The 24,379-nt window shown below is 36.7% G+C and overlaps 1 protein-coding gene, 1 long non-coding RNA gene and 1 pseudogene across 33 annotated transcripts in view; all 3 read right to left on the bottom strand.

Annotated features, from left to right (window-relative positions):
* The window catches only part of DOCK3 (dedicator of cytokinesis 3), a 507,677-nt gene that overhangs the window by 407,720 nt on the left and 75,578 nt on the right, over positions 1–24,379 (bottom strand). The window lies entirely within an intron of this gene.
* On the bottom strand, positions 1,122–3,784 carry LOC102159516 (ornithine aminotransferase, mitochondrial pseudogene; annotated as a pseudogene).
* LOC146397327 (uncharacterized) lies at positions 3,864–11,052 on the bottom strand. The gene is made up of 2 exons (XR_014823185.1): positions 7,829–11,052; positions 3,864–5,723 (listed from the first exon to the last, which is right to left on the bottom strand). It is a non-coding gene; the product is annotated as an uncharacterized LOC146397327 (long non-coding RNA).

Raw genomic sequence — 24,379 nt, 5'->3', positions numbered from 1 at the left:
GAGACTCTCATACTAAGTGAAGTAAGTCAGAAAGAGAAAGACAAATACCATACTTATATATGGAGTCACTTATATATGGAATCATATATATCAAATCACATATATGGAAACTAATACACTTATGTATGGAATCTAATACATGGCACAAATGAAGCTTTCCACAGAAAAGAAACTCATGGACTTGGAGAAATGATTTGTGGTTGCCGGGGGAAAGGGGAGGGACTGGGATGGACTGGGAGTCTGGGGCTGATAGATGCAAACTATTGTATTTGGAGTGGATAAGCAATGAGGTCATGCTGTATAGCACAGGGAACTATATCTAGCACCTTGTGATGGAACACAACAAAGAATAATGTGAGAAAAAGAAAAATATATATATAAGACTGAGTCATTTTGCAATACAGCAGAAATTCAGAGAACACTGTAAATCAATTGTAATGGAAAAAATCAAAATCATAAAATGAAAATTAAAAAAAGAACCTGAGTGCAGTGGCTCAGGTCACTGAGGAGGTGTGTGTTCAATCCCCGGCCTGGTGCAGTGGGTTAAAAGATCCAGCATTGCTGCAGTTGCAGCATTGTTGGAACCTTTATTATGTTAAGGTAGATTCCTTCTATGCCCACTTTCTGGAGGGTTTTTATCAGAAATGGGTGTTAGATTTTGTCAAATTTTTTTCTGCATCTATTTAGAGGATTATATGATTTTTATTCTTCAGTCTGTTAATGTGGTGTATCATAGTGATTGATTTGCAGAAACTGAAAAATCCTTGCATCCCCAGGATAAATCCCACTTGATGATGGTATATGATCCTTTAAATGTATTTCTGGATTAGGTTTGTTAATATTTTGTTGAGGATTTTTGCATCTATGTTCATTAGTGATACTGGCCCATAATTTTCTTTTTTTGTGGTATCTTTGCCTGGTTTTGGTATCAGGGTGATGGTGTCCTCAGAGAATGAGTTTGGGACTGTTCCTTCCTCTGCAATTTTTGGGAAGAGTTTCAGAAAAACAGATGTTAACTCTTCTCAATCTTCATTTGTTTGCTTCTTAGGGCTGCACCTGAGGCATATGGAAGTTCCCAGGCTAGGGGTGGAATTGGAGCTACAGCTGCTGACCTATGCCACAGCCACAGCAACACAGGATCCAAGCTGCTTCCGTGACCTAGGCCACAGCTCACAGCGATCCTGGATCCCTGACCCACTGAGCAAGACCAGGGATCAAACCTGCATCCTCATGGCTACTAGCTGGATTTGTTTCCATTGCGCCACAATGGGAATTCCCTGTTTATTTTTTCAAAACCCTTTGACACAGAGGCATGAAACATGCCTGCATTAAGCACAGAAACACAGAGCTTTTTACAGTATGTAAATGAACTGCCTGTCTCTCCAACTGACTCCCAGGAGCCACTGCAAACTGTCATCACCCCCAGAAAGGATAAGATGGTCTTGTTAATGATTTCCATGGACTCCTGAATCTCATCCTCTGTGATCACAAGTTGAAGTGCAAAACTGATACTGTCATGGGCTGGACTGGCCAAAAGTCCATTACTTCAAAGTCGCAGACACACCTTCCAAGCATCATAATCTTTGGTTTCTCTAATATAGTGTTTAATAACCCTTTTCCTTTTTTAGTAGTTGCAATATCAGCAAGTAGCTTCATGAGTTCATTTCTCAAGATGGCACTCGTCTTGTCTGCATTTTCAGCAAGGTTTTCTTCTTCCAAAACCTGAAGGGCTGCAATGGCCACTTGACAGCCTAATAAACTGTTACCATATGGTGAACCATGTTCCCACGGTTTAGTGGTCAGCATTACTTCATCATTACACAACACTGTAGATATAGGGTATAGACCACCAGAAAGTGCCTTTCCTAGAAGGATTGTATAAGGTCTACATTTTTGTGACCAACAGCCACCATCTACCATTTCTGGCCAATCCTGTCTTTATTTCATCACCAATAAACAGAACTTGGTGCTGCATGCAGAGCTCTCGCATAGCTATTAGGTGGCCTGGATCCAGAACAACAATGCCTGCTTCACCCTGAACATTTGGATCCTGAGCTGCACGTGCAAGAGCAGGCAGATTATTCTATGGAATGATGTCAAAACGTGGCATAAATAGTCCAAAACCATCATAACTGGTAGGATGTGGGGAACTGGAGATAGCAGACAATGTTCTACCCCAAAGTTTCTAGCTGCAAAACTAATCTTTGCTATGTATTTCAGGATATCCTTAATGGTATATCCTCATCTATGAGCAAGTTTTACAAACAGTCTCTCCAGTCTCCAACCCTGTGTTAATACAAAGGACCTTGTGGTAGTTGAAAAGTTTAGTAACATACTCTAAACTTTGTTTTCTCCAAAGCACATTTTTGTAGAAAGCCCTAGATGTTAAGGTCAATTGGTCTTTCTGACTTTTCAGAGCATTCACAATCTTTGGAGGACAATGCCTTTGGTTCACAGCACTGTAAGCACTCCAGACGTCAAAATATTTTCTGCCTTCTACATCCCATACATAAATACCTTTCCCTCTCTCCAGGGTTACAGGTAAAGGATGGAGGCTGTGGGCACCATATTTAGACTCCTATTCAAAGATGTAATCATAGGAGTTCCTGTCGTGGCACAGTGGTTAATGAATCTGACTAGGAACCATGAGGTTGCAGGTTCAATCCCTGCCCTTGCTCAGTGGGTTAAGGATCCAGCGTTGCCGTGAGCTGTGGTGTAGGTCACAGGTGTGGCTTGGATCCCGCGCTGCTGTGGCTCTGGTGTAGGCCGGCGGCTACAGCTCCAATTAGACCCCTAGCCTAGAAACCTCCATGTGCCGCAGGAGCTGCCCTAGAAAAGGCAAAAAGACAAAAAAAAAAAAAAAATGGTGTAATCATAGGATAGCAGGCCATGAACTGTTTTCTTAGTTGCAACAGATATAACATCAGCCACTAAAGAATGAACTCCATGATAAAGGACAGCAGTGGTCTGCAAATGTGCTGGTTTGGAAAACATGAAGTCCTTCAAATAGGAAAACCCCTACCCTGGCAGCGCCTCGGAAACCAACTCAGGACAGGTGGCATCAACAAAGAAAAAAAATTTCTAATTAAGATGTAATATTAAATCCTATTTTATACTGAAATCACTAGGGATTTTAAGAGCTATTCAAAGCATAGTCTATTTAAGCAATGCTTCCACAAAGGAGACGGAAGAAATACAGAAAATAGATTTTTAAATAAATATAATGTTAGACCAACGAGTAAGAAGCAAATTATAGATTTTAGAAAGATAGCTATTGATTTACTATACTTCCAAAGATAATAAAACGCAGAGAAACATTACATAATGTTTAAAATAAATTAATAAAACAGAACCGAGAATACTAGATAACTGTCACAGAATTATGAAAGTAGCACATTAGTGTGTATGTGTGCTTACTGTCACTAAGTAAGTACTCACTGAGTATTCAACAAAATGAATAAAATGAAATACATATAAGGATTTACATCTGTCAACTTAACTCAGCATTGTTTATATCTTATATGATTGGAGTATACATAAACTTGCTGATTCCTTCAGCTCGAATTTTCTTTTTCAGGATGTCTTTGGCTATTCTGGGTCTTTTGTGCTTCCAAACAAACTTTAAGATAGTTTGTGCGAGTTTTGTGAAAAAATGTCCTTGATACTTTGATAGGGATGGCACTGAATCTGTACATTGCCTTAGGTAGTAGTATAGTCATTTTGATAATATTAATAACTCTTCCAATGAGAGAGCATGGTACGTCTTTCCATCTACTTGTGTCATCTTTGGTTTCTTTCACCAGTGTCTTATAGTTTTCAGAGTACAGGCCTTTTGTCTCTTTAGGTAGGTTTATTCCTAGGTATTTTATTCTTTTGGATGGGATGGTAAATGGGATTGTTTCCCTAATTTCTTTTTCTGATTCTTCATTGTTGGTATATAGAAATGCCGTCGACTTCTGTGTATTAATTTTGTATCCTGCGACTTTGCCAAATTCGTGGATGAGCTCTAGCAGTTCTCTGGTAGAGTCTTTAGGAGTCTCTAGGTATAGTATCATGTCGTCTGCAACTAGTGATAGTTTTGCTTCTTCCTTTCCAGTTTGGATTCCTTTTATTTCTTTTACTTCTCTGATTGCTGTGGCTAGGACTTCCAAAACTATGTTGAAGAGTAGTGGCAAGGGCGGACATCCTTGTTGTGTTCCTGATCTCAGTGGGAATTCTTTCAGCTTTTCACCATTGAGGATGATGTTAGCTCTGGGTTTGTCATATAGGGCAATTTTTTAAAATCTGTATTTTTTACAATTTAATTTTATTAAAATTTAAAATTTTCATGTTTAATTTCCGTGTAATCTTTAGAAATCCAATTAACTTTCATGTCTTACTCAAATAATTGACAATACTTGCTAACCAACTACATAAGGGATTGGCAAACTACAACTCATGGGCCATTTATGACCCACTGCCTGTTTTTGTAATAAAATTTTACTGGAACATAGTTATGCAATCATTTAAATATTATCAATGTTTTGTGTTTTAACAATGTCAGAATTGAGTGGTTGCAAAAGACAATGTAAGGACAGCAAAGACTGAAATATTTAGTATCTGGCCCTTTACAGAAAAGTTTGTTGAACATGAGAATAGTATATAATTTAATAAGGCAGAGTTTTAAAATGTTTTTACTAACTTTTGAAAGGCAAAAATCATGATTTTTTAAAAAAAGAAACTTTTTAAAATTTAATATCATTAGGTTAGAAAAGCAAACAGTAAAAAAGGAAATACAAAGTAAGAGGAAAAGTTGTTTGGGAAAATTTTTTAGATCCTGTATGTAAATATACAAAGATTAATCTGAAAACTACAATTATTTATACATACACAAAAAAAAAACAGTAGTCACCCTGTGCCATGCTCTGTGCTAGGCGTTTTCATATCTATAACCACAAATACTGTTAAATATGCATCATCATTTAGATTGTGAAATATTCTTGCCAATAAAAGTAAGGCTATACTATCAAAAAAAGCTACAGTACCGCTACAATTGCTACTGACAGAGAAGCTGCAGAACAGAGTTAGCAGTGTTAACCCAAAAGAATGAAGCCTCTATATAATTCAGGCCATGTGACAGTTAACAATCAGCAGTCCTTTACAAAGATTCTGGGTGTAAACCAATCAAGCAAGATCAAAAGCACCAAATGAAGTCCAAAAAAGTATACTTCAGTAAGAAGTCTCAGACTTTTTATTTCAAAGGTATAACATATTCTTCACTCTCTGACAAAAGGGAACAAATGGAAATGTATTTATCCCCGCTTCCACACCAGGGCTAACAGCTGCTTAGAAAGTAGAGACAGGTAGACAACAAGCACAATTTCTCTTTCATTCAATATCATGACTACCAACAGTTTTTTAAAAATCATCATTATGAAGGAGAGATTTGCATGTAGAACCTCTTTACAAATCATTTAAGTAATCGACTGTAAAATCAAGGACCAAAACAAAGATCTATAATCTCCTAAAATACTAATATTTTTCTTTGGTTTATCAGTAAAAATATGCACAACACATACAATTCTTTATCCTTTTTCTAAAGGATATATATAACTAACTGGCAGGAAAGAAAGCATCAACCACTTACACACACAAATAAAGAAATTTATAGGTAATTCAGCCCAAATGGGGGAACATAATTATTCAAAAGCTCTACATTCAAAATGCCCTTTCTATTATTTTCACTGAAAAAATCATTAAAGAATAACCCTGTATATTTATCTGCATAAAAAATAATTTAATGCTATTTAAAAATCTTCATTTATGAGCAGTAAATATAAAAGATAATAATTGGCAATAAATAAATGTACATTAAAAAATTGAAAACCTTTACTTCCAAATGATTAGTCAATTTGGAGAACCATAAACAAGTCCATTTTTTTTTATTTTATTTTATTTTATTTTATTTTATTTTATTTTATTTTATTTTATTTTATTTTTTAGGGCCACACCCATGGCACATGGAAGTTCCCAGGCTAGGGGTTGAATCAGAGCTGTATCTGCTGCCCCACAGCCACGGCAACGCAGGATCCAAGCTGTGTCTGTGATCTACATCACAGCTAACAGCAACAGCAGATCCTTAACCCACTGAGCGAGACCAGGGATTGAACCTGCATCCGCATGGATACTAGTCAGGTTTGTTACCACTGAGCCACAACAGGAACTCCCATAAACAAATTTTAATAATACTGCCACTGATTAAGATATTTTTTAAACTCTTAGAATTCAAATATATATATAATTAATTTAGTATCTTCCAGTTCTAGCCCTGACAAATCACACTGCATTAGACAAATATAAACCTGAACAAAATATGTAAAATAATTATGTCAGCACAATGGTGAGCAACTACTGCAGACAGGTTTGAAGCACTATAATCCTTGAGAAAAGAGAATCACATCAAAATGAGTTCTTCATTCACCTGAATTTTTCCCAGAGGATATCCCAGCAAAAATGAGAGTCCCATTGAGATAAGGAGAAAAAGGTTGAAACTGAGTGCTTCCCATTACACTCTCCACTCTCAGGCTTGCCCAATTCCTAAAGCGGTAATTCAGGGTAAGGTTCAAAGAAACCCAGCAGAAAGCAACAGCTGAGAAGCTAAAAAGCTGAGCAGGGCCACATTACCTTTAGAGGAACAATAACAATATTCACATGACTTCAAAAAGAAATGGTGTAAATCAAATGTTCATGAAGTAAATCTTTAAAATGCCAACAGAAAATATTAACCTAGAATTCTACATTCAAGGAAAAGGGCTTTCAAAAATGATGATAAATTAAGGCGCTCCCACTGTGGTGCAATGGGATCAGTGGCATCTTGGGAGTGCTGGGTTGTAGGTTCAATACCCGGCCCCGCACAGTGGGTTGGGAATCTGGCAATGCTGCAGCTTCAGCTTAGTTCACAGCTGTGGCTCAGATCTGGTCCCTAGCCCTGGAGCTCCCAAGGCCTTAGAAGAGCCAGGGGGAAAAAAAAGTGATAAATTAAAAGATGGAGTTACATAAACAGAAGCTGAATCAAAGTGCAGCAAACCTAAAGCTATATTAGAGGAGATCCTGTGATCCTCAGCGTGATGAGGCCAACTAGTGTCCATAGGGTTTCAGGTGTGATCCCTGGCTTCGCTCACTGGGTTAGGAATACGGCATTGCCAAGAGCTGCAGAGTAGGTTGTGGATGCTGCTCGGATCCCATGTTGCTGTGAGTGTGGCATGGGCCAGCAGCTACAGCTCTGATTCAACCCTAGCCTTGGAACTTCCACATGCTACAGGTGCCAGCCCTAAAAAGCAAAATGAATGAAGGAAGGTAGGAAGTAGGAAGGAAGGAAGAAAGAATGAATGAATGAATGAATGAGAAAAGAAAGATAGATTACTAAAAGGAGTATTTATGGCAAATAGAAAAAAAGAAAAAAAATTCCAGGTGGAACCATAAAAAAGCAGAAAGAAAAAGCACTGGAAAGGGAAAGAATGTGGGAAAACAAATGAATAAAGACAGAAGCAAGATATATGACAACAGTGGTACAAAAGGTAAGAGAGGGGTAAACACAAGTAAATCTCTGTAAAGTTCATTCATTGTTGGAAGTAGTAAAAGTAAAAATCTAAGGTAGACTCTAATAAGTAAAGGATACATATTTTAAACACCAAGGTAACTACCAAAGGACAAATGAAATACTTCAAAACCAACAAGCTAATAGAGAAAAATAAAGTTTTAAAATGCTAGGTGTAAAATAAAGGCTATAAAGAAAGACAAAGAAGGACACTATTTAATGATAAAAAGGATCCACTCAAGAAGATATTACAATTGTCGATATATATGCCCCTAATATAGGAGAAACCAAGTACATACAACAAATGCTAACAGCCATAAATGGAGAAATTGATGGAATACAATAACTGTAGGAGACTTTAAAACCCATTTACATCAATGGACAGGTCCTCTAGACAGAAAATCAATAGAGTAAAAGAGATCCTAAATGACACAATAGAAAAGTTATACTCAATTGTCATTTTTTAGGATATTACATCCAAAAAAATCAGAAAATTCTCAAGACTGACCACATAATAGGGTACAAAACTAACCTCAACAAATTTAAGACTACAGAACTTATTCCAAGTATTTTCTCTGACCACAATGGCATGAAATTAGAAGTCAACCACAGGAAAAGAAATGAGAAGAAACTGACTACATGGAGACTAAACAACATGCTACTAAAAAACAATGGTCAATGAGGAAATCAAAAGGGAAATTCAAAAAATTCCTAGAGAAAAATGATAATGAAAACACAACCTTTCAAATCTATGGGATGCTGCAAAAGCAGTTCTTTGAGAAAAGTTCACAGCAATACAGGCCTTCCTCAGAAAAGAAGAAAAATCTCAAATCAACAACTTAAGCTACCACCTAAAAGAATTAGAAAAAGAACAAACAAAATCTAAGTTAGCAGAAGGAAGGAAATCATAAAGATCAGAGGGAAAAGCACTAAAATAGAGATTTTTTTTAAAATAGGAAAAAAAATAGTAAAACCAAGAGCTAGTTCTTTGAAAGGGTAAACAAACTTGACAAACCTCTGGCCAGACTCTCCAAAAAGAGGACAGAAAGAATGCAAATAAAAATGAAAAAGGAGAACTCTTAACGGATACTACAGAAATACAAAAAACCATAAGAGAATACAATGAACAATTATATGTGAACAAATTTGACAACCTAGAAGAAATGGACAACTTTCTAGAGACATACAGCCTGCCAAAACTGAATCAAGAACAAATAGATCAATTGAATAGACCGCTCACTAGAAATATAATTAAATATATAATTTAAAACACTCCCTGGTTTGGTCCCTGGTCCAAAAGTGCAGGACCAGATGACTTCACAGGTGAATTCTACCAAACATGCAAAGAAGAATTTATACCCATCCTTCTTAAGCTTTTCCAAAAGGCTGAAGAAGGTAAACTTCCAAAGACATTCTATGAAGCCACAATCATCCTTACACCAAAACCAAAAATAAAATAACTACCCAAAAATAAAATTATAGGCCAATATCTTTGATGAATATAGATGCTGGAAAAGAATGTATACATGTATGTGTGACTGGGTCACCTTTCCGTAGAGTAGAAAATTGACAGAACACTGTAAACCAGCTATAATGGAAAAAATAACAATCATTATAGATGCAAAATTCTCAACAAAATTTTATCCAACTGAATACAACAACATATAAAAAAGATCATATACCATGACCAAGTGGGAATCATCCCAAGTTCACTAGAATGGTTCAACACATGCAAATCAATCATCATACACCACAATAACAAAAGAAAAGTCAAAAACCACATGATCATCTCAACAGATGCAGAAAAAGCATTTGACAATATCCAACATCCATTCACGATGAAAACTCTTAGCACAGTGGGTAGAGATGGAACATACATTAACATAATCAAAGCCATCTATGACAAATCTATAGCCAATACAATTCTCAACGGAGAAAAGCTGAAAGCTTTCCTGCTCAAATCAGGAATAAGACAAGAATGCCCACTCTTACCACTTTGATTCATAGTCTTGGAAGTCCTAGCCACAGCAATCATACCAACAAAAGAAATAAAAGGTATTCAAATTGGAAAAGAAGAGGCAAAATTGTCACTATATATACTATATACTATACAAAATTATACTATATATGGAAAACCTCAAGAACTCCACACAAAAAGTGCATGAACTGATCAATGAATTCAGAAAAGTAGCAGGACACAAGATTAACATTCAAAAGTCAGTTGCATTTCTGTATGCAATATTATAAAGGAATATAAAAATATCTTTTAAAAACAGCATCAAAAAATTAAATACCTAGGAATAAACCTAAGGAGGTGAAAGACTTATATGCTGAGAACTATAAAACATTAATAAAGGAAATTAGGGAGGATTCAAAAAAATAGAAAGATATTCCATCCTCCTGGACCAGAAGAATTAACATCATTAAAATGCCCAAACTACCCAAAGTAATCTACAGATTCAACGTGATCCTATCAAATTACCCAGAACACGTTTCACAGAACTACAACAAACAATCCAAAAATTTATATGGAACCATAAAAGACCCAGAACTGACAAAGCAATCCTGAAGGAACAAACACAGTCAGGATATATAACTTCCCCAGACTTCAGACAATAATTACAAAGCTACAGTCATCAAGAGTATGACACTGACACAAAAGCAAACATATGGGCCAATGGAACAGAATAGAAAACCCAGAAATAAACCCAGACACCTATGGTCAATTAATCTTCGACAAAGGAGGCAAGAATACAAAATGAGAAAAAGACAGTCTCTTCTGCCAGTGGTGCTGGCAAAACTGGACAGCTGCATATGTTGTAAATCAATGAAACTAGAACATACCCTCACACCATGCACAAAAAGAAACTCAAAATGGCTTAAAGACTTAAAATTAAGACAAGACACCAAAAAGAACACAGGCAAAACATTCCCTGACATCAACCATACAAATGTTTGCTTAGGTCAGTCCCCCAAAGCAATAGAAATAAAAACAAAAATAGACCAATGGCACCTAATCAAACTTAAAAGCTTTTGCATAGCAAAGGAAATCATAAAAAAAAGACAACCTACAGTAGGATAAAAGAGTTTCAAATGATCCAACCAACAAGTGCCTAATCTCCAAAACATACAAAAAACTCATACAATTCATCAGCAAAAAACCCAACAACTCAATCAAAAAATGGGCAGAAGACTGAACATTTATCCAAAGAAGACATATGGATGGCCAACAGGCACATGAAAAAAATGTTCAACATCACTAATTATTAGAGAATTCAAATCAAAACTACTATGAGATACCACCTTACACTAGTCAGAACGGCCATCATTAACAAGTCCACAAATAAATGCTGGAAAGAGCATGGAGAAAAGGGCACCGTCCTTCACTGTTGGTGGGAATGTAAATTGGTACAACCACTATGGAAAACAGTATAGAGATTCCTCAGAAAACTAAATATAGAACTACCATATGACCCAGCAATCCCACTCCTGGGCATATATCCAGACAAAGCTTTCACAGAAAAAGACACATGCACCCATGTGTTCATTGTAGCACTATTCACAATAGCCAAGACATGGAAACAACCTAAGTGTCCATCAACAGATGAATGGAGTAAGAAGATGTGGTACAGATACACAATGGAATACTACTCAGCCATAAAAAAGAACAAAATAATGCCATTTCTGCCACATGGATGAAACTAGACACTCTCATACTGAGTGAAGTCAGTCAGAAAGAAAAAGGCAAATACCATACGATATCACTTATAGCTGGAATCTAATATATGGCACAAATGAACCTACCTACAGAAAAGAAAAAAAACTCATGCACCTGGAGAATAGACTTGTGGTTACCAAGGGGGTGGGGGAGGGAGTGGGATGCACGGGGAGTTTGGGGTTAGTAGACGCAAACTATTGCATTTGGAGTGAATAAGCAACAAGATCCTGCTGTACAGCAGAGGGGTCTATATCTAGTGACTTGTGATGGAACATGATGGAAGATAATGTGAAAAAAAGAATTATGTATATGTATAACTGGGTCACTCTGCTGCACAGAAGAAACTGACAGAACACTGTAAATCAACTATAATAAAAAATTAAAAATAAAATAAAATGAAATGCTAGGTTAACTTAAGAAGAAAAGATAAGAAATAAAGCACAAAAACCAAGATGAAGACTTAAACCTAACAGATCAATAATTAAATCAAGTGCAAATGGACTAAATAATCCACATTTTCAGACTAAACAAAAATAAATCCCCCATTATACGCTATTTACATACTCCTCACACACACACACTTAAACATAACAATGCATAAAATTTAAAAGTAAAAGAATAGGTAACTTTCTTTGACCCTGGAATAATGAAATGGCAGGCACTGACTCTCTCCACATAGCTTCCAAAGGACACAGAGTTCCAAAAAAGAACAACTAAAGCCATATAATCTATACCTTCTACATTACTAAGTGTCAGAAAATACTATGGACTTCAAATTACACTTACGTAGAGAAAAATTCCAAATTAATCAGAGCTAACTCTAGAGCTCTTGCTCCTACTTTTCAGCTCTTCAGTACCACATGTCCAAAGGGTGCCTCCTACTTACCCATTTCCCCTCCAGATCCAACACTTTTAAATTTTACTGAAGCACAGGTAATTTACAATACTGGTGTAATTTCTGCTATACAACAAAGTGATTCAGTTATACACATATATATTCATTCTGTTTCAGATTCTTTTCCCATAAAGATTATCACAGAATATTGGGTAGAGTTCCCTGTGCAATACAGTACTACACACTGAGGTAAATGGAATGACTGGTTAGTGGACCTACTGTATAAAACCACTTTTCTACGATTACTATTTCTTTTTTACATAGGCCATCTGGATTACTGTCTATCTTCTACATACAGGCTTACAGTGGTAGAAGGAGTATTTTCAGCTGATACAGGAAAGAGCGTATGGAAAATAAGAGGAATTTGGTCAAAACAAATCAAGTACATGTAAAAAAATCTGAGGCAAGCTCAACTGGTCACCCTGTCCTCAGATTTAAAAACTGTATGATGGGAGTTCCCGTCATGGTGCAGCGGAAATGAAGCCAACTAGGAACCATGAGGTTGCAGGTCTGATCCCTGGCCTTGCTCAGTGGGTTAAGGATCTGGCATTGCTGTGAGCTGTGGTGTAGGTCACAGACACAACTTGGATCCTGTGTAACTGTGGCTGTGGTATAGGCTAGCAGCTACGGCTCCTATTAAACCCCTAGCCTGGGAACCTCCATATGCCACAGGTGTGGCCCTAAAATAAAGACAAATAAAAAAATAAAAATAAAAGCTGTATGATGGCAGCAAGGAGCATAATGATGACAGCCTTCATTATGTCTGGTTTTCTCCCTCCCTCAAGTCTCACAGGTGTAATTTGTCCTGCTTACTTTCTACATCTGGTACTCACTTGTCATCCCTATTATTACCCTTTACACTCATTCTGGGAATTACCTTCAAGAGTTGACCAAGTGCTGGATTCTCCTGTTTCTTGAATTCCATGTCTTCTTATTGCTTAATTTACTTCTTTTAGAAGAACACATTCCCTGGTAGCTTCTTGAGAAAAGTTACATGAAAGGAAAACTGAGACCTGTGCATGTCATAAAATATATGTAGTATATCTTCATACTCAATTCATAATTTGGCTGAGTTACAAAACTCTAGATTAGAAATCACTTTCTGTCACCATTTTGAAGATACTTTTCTACTGTCTCCAAGCTTCCATAGTTAAAATTTAATCTTACTACATACACTATGGTCTTTCCTATCTTTGAATGATTGTTGAATCTTGTGAAATATTTTGAAATTTCACAGTGATATGGGTCTGTTTTCATTTGTGTTAGGTACTTGCTGAGTCATTTCAATCTGGTAACCCACATCTTTCCAATTTGGAACACCCTCCAGAATTATTTCATAGTTTATTTCTATCCTTTAGTTTCTTTCTTCTATGTTTCTCAATCTCCATCAGATGTTACACCTCTTAAAGCTGGCCTGCAGTTTTTCTTATCTTCTCTAATTCCCTATGATTTGTATTTTTCTCTACTTTCCAAGAAATTTCCTCAACTTTATCTTCCAATCCTTCTACTAAGATTTTTCAGTTTCATGATGCTCTATCATGTTTTTCAAATTCTTAGAGCTCTTTTCTATTGTCTGAATATTCCTTTTTCATAGTATTCTGTTCTTATTTCATGGATGCTATGTCTTCCTTTATCTCTCAGAGTGATAGTAATGATAAACTTTTTCCACCCTGTAGTCTCTTTCCTCAAGGTGATTTTCCTTTTTCTTTTGTTTGGGAGGATGGGGGATCATCTTTCATATTAGAGACATCCTCAATTACCTCGTATCCTTGGTTGTTTGCTCATATTTTAAAAGAAACTGAATTAAAAGTTAACTGGAAACTCTAAATGCATGTGTGAAGCTTGCTGATCCTCTGATTCAATGTATGGAAATCTGGACACCATATGCCGTGGAAATCCTGATATCAGGTTAGCCACTGAAGTCCAGTCAACAGACAGAAACCACAGAAGTCTTTTAAATAGGAAAAAAATTAAATAAAGAGTCATTAAACAAATAACCAAGACATGGAAGCAACCTAAATGTCCACCGACAGACGAATGGATAAAGCAGATGTGGTGTGTACATGTATATACGATGGAATACTACTCAGCCATAAAAACAAATGAAATAGGAAGTTCCCTCATGGCACAGGATTCAGCATTGCTGCAGCTGTGGCACAAGTCATAACTGTAGCACAAGTTTTATCCCTAGCCCAAGGACTTCCACATGCTATGGATGCAGCCAAAAAAAAAAAAGAAAAAAGAATGAAATAGAGCCATTTGCAGCAACAGGGATGGACCTAGAGATTATTATACTAAATCAGACAGGGAAAGGCAAATATCATTCATATGTGGAATCTAAAATACGATGCAAATGAACTTAATTACAAGACAAACATTCACAGACATAGAAAACGAATTTATGTACCAAAGGGGGAAGTGGGAGGGATAAATTAAGAGTTTGGGATTAGCAGATACAAATTACTATATATAAAATAGATAAACAAGGCCCTACTGCACAGAACAGAGAACTATATTCAATATCTTGTAATAACCTATAATGGAAAAGAATATGAAAAAGAACACACACACACGTACGTATAACTGAATCACTCTGCTATACACCAGAAACCAACACAACACTGTAAATCAACTATACTTCAAAAGAGAACACTAGGATATAACTGAAGTATAGCAACTACAACAAGCTATTGCCACTCTTAAGGCTAAGGGAAAAAAGTAAATTAAGACAAAAAGCTTAGTAACTGAAAGGAGTCACAAAAGGCTAAGAAACAGATCTCTCAGGAAACAGTGGGCTATTACAAAACATGCTAACTAACCATTGCTGCAGTGACAACTGCTGAAAGCCATTCACCAGAACCAAGACCAACGGCTGCCATAAGGAATACTGCAAGGACCAACTGGTTTCAGGGCAGTTTGCCACCGGGATAAAATAAAAACAGGAAGAATCAACTCTATACTTCAACCTCCAGCCTAGTGGTCTCCCTACAGTGCCCTGTTATTGGCAGAGCCTAACACAGATTCAGCTGGCAAAGAAGAAATGTGGTTTCTAGAGTCTCTAGCTCCAGCACCATAGGAAGGGCTAAGAGGGTCAGGTTTGGAACTTAGAGGCAATAATAAGTCAATAACTGGCACTGTTAGCATCTTTAGCTTTCACATCTGGCCCTGTTCAGATTGTGAAAGTCTCCTAATCTCCTGCTTGGAAGGTAAATGTCTGGATGCCATGACTTTAAAGGCCAAATGGAACATGAAAGCTAGAAGTTTCCATAAAATATTCAGTAGGTATGCTGTGACTTAATCCCCAGTTTTCAAAACAGAACCTATTTCCTACAAAAATCTGCATGAAGTCTCTCCCAATCCCTGGGTGCTCTATTTATCCTTTATTTTTTAATAAACCTCAAAACTTCTACCAGATGAAGGAGCAGCAGCCACCAAATGAGTTGGAATAAGGAAGAAGACTTATAATTTCATCATTTCCAATGGTATCCAGTGCTATAAATTCCTATGCCTTTTATAAGTTCCTGTGTGTAAGGTAGGTTCCCAGATAATCCTACTACATGCTTGGAATTCAGGTATCTTGGGTCTGCCAAGTCACAGTTTTCACTTTTTGAATTGCTTGATAACTTTCTTTGTCCTTGTGAGCATATCACATTTTTCTGGAAATCATATTTTTAAATCCCTGTATTCTCATTTCTGCAGTGTTTCAGAAAAAAGTAAAACCAAATGTGGATAGTCAGTATTCCATGGTAACCCAAAAGCTCCCACATTCTTTTCAACATGGTACAAAATTTTCGTACTTTCAGAGTTTGTAAACTTACTCTAAGAGGCATTCCAAATATTTTTTAAAAGTTCAATATTATTAATTACATAATCTGCCAAGATGCCTACTACTCTAATGATTATATTCATCTAGATGTACATTTGTTTTTAAACAGTTAGTTAATATATGGTCACATTTAATACTAAACAAGATCAAAAGAAGGATAAAGATAGGATACAAAGACATGTATTCTTTCTGAGTCCTAGTAGTAGCACTCGAATCAACTGTGATGGAAAAATTATGAGGAACACTAGCCAAAGAACATTCATTTTAATATAAACTGTGATTTTCCTGCTAGAAGCTTAAAGAGTAATTTTATTTATCCACCTAAAATTTCCATGAAAAAATAGGTATCTTGCATATCTTATAAAAGGGGAACATAAGGAATTATAAGGTCATACTCACTGTCATAAACAATATACAACAGGCCTAGAGATAGAACTCTGATTTCCTATGTTCTACTTTATGATCCTCTCCACAAAACCAATGATGTATCCTGATGAAACTAGTGAGGAGGCAGGATGGGACAATACAAAGAGGAGAGATAGCAGTTTGAGATGCCTGGGGCCATTTATCAAAGGCCATGTGAGACTTAGATTATCAGCATCATTCTGAATTTGGTTCCAAATACATACACAAAACTACAAAAATAATTTTTTTAAAGTTTTATTGAAGTATAGTTAATTTACAAGGTTGTGATAATTTCTGCTATACAACATAGGTGACCCAGTCATACATATCAAAAACAAAAAAATTATGTCCTTCATCTGCCAGAAACAGGCCACCTTCAAGACTGAGGGGAGGCGAACATCTATCTATATTAAACTTCAAGCCCTGAGGCTTATTTTCTATGACCCACAGTCTGTTGCTATAAACAAATTCTCACATAATACTCCATGAATGAAAATTTTCCTGGTAACCAGAAAACCATGAGTTAAAACTACCTTGATTGTTCAAATACCCAAAAATGTAAAATACATCTGTTAGGTGTTCAATTATTCATTTATTAATCTACCAGAAGAAATAGCAAGCCCCACAAAACCCAACAGATTAGAAACACAGCTCAAGAAATGTGGTTTTTTCCAAAGCTAGAGTCTCAATGAATGCTAAACAGCTTAATACTCAGGGTAGACAGTCAGGAGCATCTTTCCGCCACATACTCTCTATGTTCCCTTCAACCTCTTGAGCTTCAGTTTCTCTAAAATAAACATAAAGGTAATAATGTTTCATATTTTGACGATTAACTGAAATAATACATTATAATATCTACTACTATTACCTAGAATATGGCAGGTAGAGAGCAAATGTTATTATAAATCTCTTTACTTTTAAACATTAACTTGAAAGAATAATGGAAAATCAGCCAAAGGCACTTAAAAGTAATACTGTTAGAACTATATTATACAAATGTATACTAAGTACTATGATTTGAAATTTTGCTACAATTTTCATACATAAAATCATTTCCTAAAAGTTCCCACCTAGAAGTGGAACAGTGGATTAAGAATCCAACTGCAGCTGCTTGTGTGGCTCTAGAGGTGTGGATTTGATCCCCAACCCTGCAAAGTGGGTTAAAGGATCTGGTGTTGCTACAGCTGCAGCACAGGTCACAGCTGTGGATCAGATTCAATCCCTGGCCTGGGAACTTCCATATGCCACTACTGCAGCCATAAAAATAAACAAAATCCTTTCCTAAAGTTAACAAAAAAGGAGTTCTTGGTGGCTCGGTGGGTTAAGGACCAAAGTTTTTCTCTGTGAGGATGCTGATTTGATCCCTGGCCTTGCTCAGTGGGTTAATGGTCCAGTAGTGCTGTGGCATAGACCTTGGCTGCAGCTCTGATTCAGCCCCTAGCCTGGGAACCTCCATATGCCACAGGCACAGCCATAAAAAGACAAAAGACAAAAAATCTGACTTCAGCAGTCAGGTCACTGCAGAGGCACAGGTTCAATCCCTGTCACAGCACAGTGAGTTAAAGGACCCCACATTGCAGCAGCTGCAGCATGGGTTGCAGCTGCCACTCAGATTCAATCCCTGGCCCAAGAACTTCCACATACTGTAGATGTGGCCATAAAATTAAAAAAAAAAAAAACAAATAAATGATGAAGTCGGGCCCTATGAGGGTTAATACTATGTGTCAACATGACTGAGCCACTGAGTGACCAGGTAACTGGTTAAACATTATTCTGGGTATGTCTGTAAGAGTGTTTCTGAATCAGTTAACAACTGAGCAGGTAGACTGAGTACAGCAGATTGTCTCCCCCAGGTGAGCCTCATTCAATCCATTGAAGATATGAAAAGAACAGAGGCAGAGTAAGAGCAATTTCACTCCCTCCACCCAACTGTCTTCAAGCTGAGACACTAGTCTTCTCCTGCCTTCAGACTTGGACTCAGATCAGACTAAAACTCACATCCTCAACTCCTCTGGTTCTCAGACCTTCAAATTCTAACTGAAGACATACCATTGGCTCTCCTAGGTCTCCAGCTTGCTGACTGCAGATGCTGGGATTTCTCAGCCTCTATAACCACATGAGCCAATTTTTTATAATAAATCCATATATATTTTTATATATAATAAATTTATATATTGTTTCTCTGGAAAATCTAGACTAATATAAACTATATAAGCATTTATCCTTTGCCAAATTTCTTCATGTTAGGCTTTGTTAATAGAGGGTTAATAATGAGACAGTGCAAGTCCATAGCAGGAAGAAGGAGCTTCCATTCTTGGTTCTAGTGTGTTGCTGTCTTGTGTCAGAACCCTATCCTGTGGAATATCATGCTGGAGCCCCAGTGATACTTACCTCAGCCACCTACACAGACTAGCTGTGGCTCATATTCTCTGGCAAGTTTCTTCACCACAGACAGGCTACATGTTTCTATGGCAGTCGTGTCTTTTCCAAAAGGATGTGAATTTAAGCCTTGAGGCAAGGATGCATTTTTTTTTTAGGATATAATTATTTCCATTTTTTAAAGTTTTACTGACGTATAGTTGACTTAGAATATTGTGCTAATTTCTGCTATGCAACAAAGTGACTGAGTTATACATATACATACATCCATTCTCTTTCAGAATCTTTTCCCACATAGATTATTACAGAATATTGGGTAGAGTTCTCTGTGCTATACAGCAGATCCCTATTGGCCAGTCACTCTATATACTTTGGTGTACATATACCAATCCCAAACCCCCAATCCATCCTTTCCCACCCTCTCCTTTCCGCTTTGATAACCATAAGTTTGTTTTCCAAGTCTGTGAGAATGTTTCTGTTCTGCACATAAGTTCATTTGTATCCTTTTTTTAAGATTCCACATATAAGTGATATCACATGATGTTTGTCTTTCACTGTCTAACTTCACTTAGTATGACAGTCTCTAGGTCCAGACATGTTGCTGCAAATGGCATTATTTCATTCCTTTTTGTGGCTGAGTAATATTCCACTGTGTATATATACCACATCTTCTTTATCCATTCCTCTGTTGATGGATGTTTAGGTTGGTTCCATGTTTTGGTTATTGTAAACAGTGCTGTAATGAACTGTAATACATGTGGTGCATATATCTTACCAAATTATGGTTTTCTCCAGATAGACGCCCAGGAATGGGATTCCTGTATTATATGGTACTTCTATGGGGAAGTATTCTTTTAAATTCTTAAGTTTCCTTGCTTATCGGCTTTTCCTCAGCCCTAAAAGTAACAAATCATTTGTGCATTTGCTAGTTTTATATCCCTTCAAATCTTCTCATACCTTTTCTAGTAGTTAACCACTTTTTACTAGTTAACAATTATGTATGTATATTAAATATTCCCTAAGCAAATTATTAGTGTGATTTCAGTCTCCTGAATGGATTGTGAATGATACAATATACTTTTGATATTTTTATTCTATTAGATTAATTAATAATTAACTTATTTATTTTTATTAATGCTGACAGTGAGCCACTAAATAGAATTGGTAACCTCATTCTCATAATGATTTAATGAGAATAATTTAAAAAAATAATTCTTAAGGTATAAACTTGGGAGTTAAGGTCAGAGGATATGTGAAAATCTAAAGTGACAAGATATCAGCAGTACATAAGGTCTCACTAAATATATCTACACATTTGGTCTTCTCAAACTAATGTGTGAAACTGTTCACTGGTTTTAACTTGCTATTCCTTGACTCTAGCAAGACTCAGCACTTATGTAAAACCAATGACCATATTTTTTTCACTTTTCTATTCATCTGTTATTTATTCTTACGGATTTATAAGAGTTCTTTTATATTCTGGTTGCTTATCCTCATCAGCCGAATTATCACCACAAAAATTTTTTCTACTCTGTGATTTGACTTTCATCCTTTTTAAATATTAATATACTTCACTGATGCATAATTATATACAGTGAAATACAAACCATGATTATATAGTTCTCTGAGTTCTAACAAATGTAACACTCATGTAACATATTTCATTAAGACCAGAACTTTTTGATTACCCTAAAAGTTCCCTCATGCCTCTTTCCAGAAAATCTTCTCCCAGAGGCAATCACTATTCTGATTTGCATCACCACAGATTTGGAGCATTATTTGTTCTTGAATTTCATATAAACATAATCATCCATAATGTAATCTTTTATATCTGGCTCTTTGTTCAGAATTATTATTTTCAGATTTACCCATGCTGCTGCATCTTTATATTTACACACACACACACATTTATTTATTTATTTATTTATTTATTTTTGCTTTTTAGGGCCACACCCGCAGCATATGGAGGTTCCCAGGCTAGGGGGTCTAATCAGAGCTAAAGCTGCCAGCCTACGCCACAGCCACAGCCATTACCAGATCCAAGGCATGTGTGCAACCTACACCACAGCTCACGGCAATGCTTAATCCACTGAGCGAGGCCAGGGATCAAACATGCAACCTCATGGTTCTTAGTCAGATTCATTTCTGCTGAGTCATGACAGGAACTCCCATTTTTGTCTATATTTACAATGATCTTCTTGGGTTTTTTACAAATTGTGCCAATTTCAGCTGTACACCAAAGTGACCCAATAATACACAGACACACACATATACACACGCATTCCTTTTCTTACATTATGTTCTACCACCATCTATCCCAAGAGATTGGATATAGTTCCCCATGCTATACAGTAGGACATCATTGCTTATCCATGTTAAATGTAATAGTTTGCACGGATCTTCTGTTTTTAAGTAATTCTTTTCTGAGATGTAACATTCGTAAGTATGCAAAGCACTAACCTACATCTAAAGAATTTTTAAAGAGTATGTACCTATACTCCCACCACTCAGTAAATATTAGCAGCATCCCAATAGCCACTCATGTCTCTTCCAGTCACTAACACACACACACACACACACACACACACACTGTGCCTGCTGTAGCTAGGACTTCCAACACCATGTTGAGGAACAGTGGTGAGACTGGACGCTTCATCCTGTTCCTGTTCTTAGAGGAAATGCTTTCAGCTTTTCACCCTTGAGTGAGATGTTGGCTATGGATTCGTCATACATGACCTTTATTACGTTAAGGTAGGTTTCCTCTGCATCGACTTTGTTGACAGTTTTTTAAATCATAAATGGATGTTGAATTTGTCAAATCCATTTTCTTTATCTACTGAGATGAAATGATTTTTATTCCTCAATTTGATAATGTTGAATATCTTGTTGATTGATTTACAGATATTAAACCACACTTGCATCCCTGAACTAAATCCCACTTAATCATGGTATTGTATTTTAATGTACTGTCAATTTGATTTGATAACATTTTGTTGTAGATTTCTTCATTTATACTCATAAGTGATACTGGTCTATAACTGTGTGCGTGTGTGCGTGATGTCTTTAGTTTTGTTATCAGGATGATGCTGACCATAGAACAAGATCAGAAGAGTTCCTTCCTCACTGATTTTTTTTTTTTTTTTGAAAAGTTTGAAAACTGTTAACATTTCGCTAAATGTTTGGTAGAATTCACCTGTGAGGCCGTTTGGTCCTGCACTTTTGTTCACTGGAAGTTTTTTTTAGTTACTGTATTAATTTCATTACTGGTAAATGGTATGTTCATATTTTCTATTTCTTTCTGATTCAGTCTTAGGAATTTCTACATTTCTTGGAATTTATCAATTTCTTCTATCTTGTTTATTAGTGTATTACTAATCACATATTATCTTTTGAATTTCTGCGGAATCAGCTATAACTTCGCTTTTATACCTAAATTTCTTAGGCCTACTATATTTTCTTGATGAATTTAGATGGAGTTTATCAATTATACACACATTTTCAAAGGACTAACTTCTAGTTTCACTGATCTTTTCTATTTGTGTTTAGTCTCTATTTCAGTTACCTCCAATCTCACCTATTATTTTCTTTATTCTATTAACTTGGGGATATGTTTTTTCATTTTCTAGTTACTTTAAACATATATTTTGTTTGAGATTTTCCTTGTATCTTGAAGTAGACTTATATACTTTATATGTATTTTTTTAATTTTTGTATTGCTCAAATGAATTTATCACATCTGTAGTTGTATAATGATCATCACAATCCAACTTCATAGGATTTCCAACCCACAACCCAAACACTTCCCCCCACTCCCCAAACTGTCTCCTCCAGAGGCCATAAGCTTTTCAATGTCTCTGAGTCAGCATCTGTTCTGAAAAGAAGTTCAGTCTGTCTTTTTACAGATTCCACATGTCAGAAAAAGCATTTGATGTTGGTATCTCATTGTCTTACTGACTTCACTTAGCATGATAATTTCTAGGTCCATCCATGTTGCTAAAAATGTGGCTATTTCTTTCCTTTTAATGGCTGAGTAATATTCCATTGTGTATATGTACCACCTCTTCTTGATCCAGTCCTCTGTCAATGGACATTTAAGTTGTTTCCATGTCTTGGCTATTGTAAATAGTGCTGCGATGAACACTGAAGTACATGTGTCTTTGCGAGTCATGGTTTTCTCTGGGTAGATGTCCAGGAGTGGGATTGCTGGATCAAATGGGAGTTCTCTTTTTAGTTTTCTGAGGAATCAGCATACTGTTTTCCACAGTGGTTGCACCAATTTACCATGCCACCAACAGTGTACTAGGGTTCCTTTTTCTCCACCCCCTCTCCAGCACTTACTGTTTGTAGACTTTTTGATGGTGGCCATTCTGGCTGGTGTAAGGTGGTACCTCGTCGTGGTTTTGATTTGCACTTCTCTAATGATGAGTGATGTGGAACATCTTTTCATGTGTTTTTCGGCCATCTGTATGTCTTCCTTTGGGGAATTGTCTGTTTAGATCTTCTGCCCTTTTTTTGATGGGGCTGTTTGCTTTTTTGGGCATGGAGCTTCAGAAGGTGTTTGTAAATTTTGAGACTAATCCCTTGTCAGTTGCTTCACTTGCAAAGATTTTCTCCCATTCTGTGGGTTGTCTTTTCGTGTTGTTTAGGGTTTCCTTTGCTGTGCAGAAACTCTGAAGTTTGATTAGGTCCCATTTGTTTATTTTTGCTTTTATTGTCAATACTCTCGGAGGTGGATCTGAGAAGATGCTGCTGTGGTTTATGTCCGAGAGTGTTTGGCCTGTGCTTTCCTCTAAGAGTTTCATAGTGCCTGGTCTTATATCTAGGTCTTTAATCCATTTGGAGTTTATTTTTGTGTATGGTGTGAGGGAGTGTTCTAATTTCATTCTTTTCCATGTGGCTGTCCAGTTTCCCCAGCCCCGCTTATTGAACAAGCTGTCCTTTCTCCATTGTATATTCTTGCCTCCTTTGTCATAGATTAGTTGGCTGTAGGTGCGTGGGTTTAATTCTGGGCTTTCCGTCCTGTTCCACTGATCTATATTTCTGTCTTTGTGCCAGCACCGTGCGGTTTTGATGGCTGTAGCTTTGTAGTATAGTCCGAAGTCCGGGAGCCTGATTCCTCCAGCTCCATTTTTCTTTTTCAGGATGTCTTTGGCTATTCTGGGTCTTTTGTGCTTCCAGGCAAACTTGAAGATAGTTTGTGCGAGTTCTGTGAAAAATGTCCTTGGTACTTTGATAGGGATGGCACTGAATCTGTACATTGCCTTAGGTAGTATAGTCATTTTGATAATATTAATAACTCTTCCAATGCGAGAACATGGTACGTCTTTCCATCTACTTGTGTCATCTTTGGTTTCTTTCACCAGTGTCTTATAGTTTTCAGAGTACAGGCCTTTTGTCTCTTTAGGTAGGTTTACTCCCAGGTATTTTATACTTCTGGATGGGATGGTAAGTGGGATTGCTTCCCTGATTGCTCTTTCTGCTCTTTCATTATTAGTGTATAGAAATGCCGTCGACTTCTGTGTATTAATTTTGTATCCTGCGACTTTGCCAAATTCGTGGATGAGCTCTAGCAGTTCTCTG

Source organism: Sus scrofa, chromosome 13 (genome assembly GCF_054392235.1).
Source record: "Sus scrofa isolate SSC_HxYL_T2T_F1_AM1 chromosome 13, Sscrofa_HxYL_maternal_Yorkshire_Landrace_v2.0, whole genome shotgun sequence".
Lineage (NCBI taxonomy): Eukaryota > Metazoa > Chordata > Mammalia > Artiodactyla > Suidae > Sus > Sus scrofa.
Note: the sequence above shows the minus strand (reverse complement) of the source record. Positions and strands in the feature narration are given on the sequence as shown.